A 3991-nucleotide genomic window follows, 5' to 3' on the forward strand; every position below is an offset into this window, starting at 1 on the left:
AGTGTGGCCTAGTTCACAGGATACGGATGTGCCGTGTGCCGGTTCCTCCTTGTGTTCTTTATAGTATCATTTATTATTCTTTCTGAGAAGTGAAACATTTCTTGTAAACTCAAATATGTTACAAGTTGAAGTTACATTCTTCATGTGATCATTTTCATGAGTGATTCGTCAACACATTCACGAGGCATAATCATAGACATTCTAAAATCCGTACAAAATAGGGAAAATCTTCAGAAATCCCACTGTTTTGTGGAAATTCGTGTTAATAATTCAGAGGTCTTTCAAAACGTTACCATATAGATCAGTGGCGTATTTAAAGGTTAGTATATGGCAACATTTCGAATTTTCTAATGGGAAGGGGGCGTAAACTGTATTTTCATCTGAATAGACTCAAGAATAGGATTCTCTGTTCAAAATTTAATGTTAGAGTATTTATGTTGTATTCAGTGTTATGTGGTTTGCCTAAAATGTGTGCATAAGCTTAACGTCATGCGAGTACTAAAGGAAAATAGGGATAAAATGTTACTGAAAAAATATCGACAATGCAGTTTAGAAATTAATTTCAGATTACTTGGTATTAAATGCCACAATTCGAGTACAAAATGTGTTTCAAAGTTAAATAGCGTTTATAGGGGCCTGTATACCTTTATGAGCAAAAAAAATTACATTTTCAATTGATTTTTATAGAACAAAATCTACTCTTTAATTTAGTGAAACTTTTAATTATTTACACTATTTCAAAAGATACGTTTGCAAGTGTACATGTATGCTACGTTCTTGTTCTTCTGAAACTTTCAATACGGGAATGGTTCTAATCATAATTTAAAAACGAATACAGTAAAGCTATTTTGATGAAGTGTTGCATGATAGTGTATTTTATTTCCCTAATCAACATATTTTAGGCTCCTTTCTTTGACACAAGTAACTCAAATGTTTAAGTAATTGGTGGTGTAGTTATTAGAAGACGTCCCATGAAAGATATTCCAGAATATGTTATCGATATCCTTAAATAATTTTCAATAAAGAATCACGTATATATTCAATTAATGTTTGTATTCATAGTAAAAAATTAAAAATTTAAAAATTCAACCAAAAAAATAATATGTATTTTATAAAATAATTTACAGGTATCTTTAAGAATCTGAAAACTTCATAAAAAATTTAACAGGGCATGTTAATCATGATAAATTATGTTTTATTATCCACTGTATAGTTGTGGAGCTCTAAAAATGTATATGTTAATAAATTTGAGCTCTTCACTTAAAAGTAAAAGAGCAAGAGGAATGGTTTAGTGAAAAAGAAAAAAGCGTTAAAATATTTCTAAGAAAATGTTAGCATTAACTTAATGGGCACAATACTGTACTATTTAAGGATCGAGCTCGGTCTCTTTGAGTTCCAGAACCGCCTCTACCGTATTCCGATGTGAAGATCTGTTTCCGATACGTAATCTCGTATTCTCCACAGTACAGTTTTGCAATATTGTGCTGCCAAGATATGCTTGTAGAGAAAATCGCGAGTACGGTAACCGTTTTGTCTCGCCAGTGTTCACGTGATGTAAGACAGGCATGGATGTTTGTCCACCGTCCTAATTGGTATACAGTTCTTATCTATCAGAGTGTGATTGTGTAAATAAAGATTCGCTTAGTCAGATATTTGAATGGAGATTGCCCCTTCTTAAATACGCCACTGATACGTAGTTAAAAGCTTGAAGGATATTCTCACCTATGTCATTTCAACAAAGTACAATCCTGAAAGTATAAATGCCACTGACATGTTGTTTACTAAAAAGGGATTAATAGCAATATTCGCACTTAATGACGGGAGTACTGGCTTCACACAGACGGATGTGGATTTGATTTCTCATCAGGAAATCGAAAAATTGGCATTAAATGCCTATTTCCGCCTCTGGAAATGGACATGGCCCTAAGGGGCTGCCTCGCCGAGGCGAAAAAGGGGTGTTCGGTTCACTCGAAAGGACGTGGGTTCAATTCCCGATCCTCGGGAAGTTCAAAAGCTTAAGAATGAGATTTGCACTTCCGGAGGTATGCATGGCCCTGAGTTTCACTCAGCCTCCACGAAAAATGAGTACTAGGGGATACCCAAGTGCCGAGCTTCCGATAGTGGAAGCCTTTACCTTCCACCCCTCCCTGTACGGAGATGACTTTGGTTTCGCTTTTATATGGCCCTGAAGTGCGATCATGCTTTGATTATGTAGTCGTAAATCAATATATTAAACTGCATAAAATAAAAATGAGTTAATTTCGTTTTCGGTAAACGTAAAGTTACAGAGGCAATTGAATTCCGACAGAACACGTGAGAGTAGAAATAATGTAATTTAAAAAACTAATTAAGAAATGTTGATCAAATTATGCCTTCTTAAACATTACTTCAAAGAACGTGTAGTTACTTCTGTTAAGTAGATTTAGTTATTATGGCTGCCTAATAAATGCGTTTAGTGCGTTTAGTGCGTTTAGTGGCTCCCACTACTGGGGAAGCACATGGTCCGAGGGAAGTATCAGAAATGAATATCTTAACATATTAGTTTCCAATTACTACTGGATATAGACCACACCACTCTAATCGACTTTGCGCCGAGGGCCATCATGGCTTAGTATTGTGTTTTTTTAAGTTTTGTTTTCTTTGGATTATTTTTTACATATATTTCACTTTTGAATTAAAGATAATTTAGGGATATTTCCTAAAGATCAAGCTACGCATTCCACAAATCCTGTGAACTTTGTCATATTTGTATTTTCTGTGTTAATATTAAAGAAACATGATGTGTATTGTATCTTATGAAACAAATCGGCGATCTAATACAGTAAACAAAATGAAATCCGTGGTGCAACATCCCATTCGGTTCTTGGCCTAACAAGACGACTGCTACCCAGTTTATATGGCGTGCAGATATTGGAGTATGACGTGGGCTAGGTGACGACATCCTCGTCCATATTGGTTGGCTGTCTTGGTCGGTTCCTCTACCCCTCGTATCAGACAGCTAGTGACTCCTCCTCACGAGGCTGATAATACCCCACCCCAGCCTCAGTCCAGAACACTCGAGCTCGATATCCAGTATTCGGGAGATAGAGGGTTCAAACCCCACTGTTGGCAGCCCTGAAAATGGTTTTCCGTGGTTTCCCATTTTCACACCAGGTAAATGCTGGGGTTGTACCTTAATTAAGGCCACGGCCGCTTCCTTCCCACTCCTAGCCCTTTCCTGTCCCACCGTCGCCATAAGAACCATCTGTGTCGGTGCGACGTAAAAGAAACTTGTAAAAAACAAGCAGTCCAGAAGTAAAATCTGTAGATTGGCCGGGAATCATAAACAGAACCTCCCAGTAAGAGACAGGTACGCTCGAGCTGGCTAGTACTTTATCACGAGACGTAAATTACCGCCTAGAACTGATTACGTCAGCCATTAACATTGAAAATATCTTCACCATTACAGCATATAACAATTGGAAAAATCTAGTCAAAGGCTTGAACCGGCAGAACAAGATCCCTTTCCTCTCCAGTCTCAGTGGATTTAGCCTTTATGATTAAACGGTTAAACAATAAATTTAATATTTTAAATACAATTTATTTATACTTACGTTAACATTCATTCAAATAGCGCAAACTTCCTGTCTTTTCTTCACTTCCACCTAAGTAGTAGCATTTAACTACAAATGTGAATTGGTTAAAATTTTACAAAATAAATAGTTTGTTATAGTATGTTTCTTTTTTCTCTTCTATAAATCTGAGGGTCTTTCGTTGGAGATAGCGGTGGTGATTGTCGTTTTAAGAAGTACAATTGGGCAGCCATCCTCTGTTAACACTATCAAACGAAAAAATGGAATGGATCCGGCACTTCGGAAAAAAGGAAGCATCCAAAGGAAGTCAAGGGCCATTAAAGGCGTGAAAATGAAAGACTCCCAAGGCCTCGAATGCTCTAATACCGTCGGGCTCGTAAAAGAGCAAGGGTTGACTAAGAGAGGCCGGATAGGAGAGA

This window comes from Anabrus simplex, chromosome 1, assembly GCF_040414725.1.
Source record: "Anabrus simplex isolate iqAnaSimp1 chromosome 1, ASM4041472v1, whole genome shotgun sequence".
NCBI classification, from domain to species: Eukaryota; Metazoa; Arthropoda; class Insecta; order Orthoptera; family Tettigoniidae; genus Anabrus; species Anabrus simplex.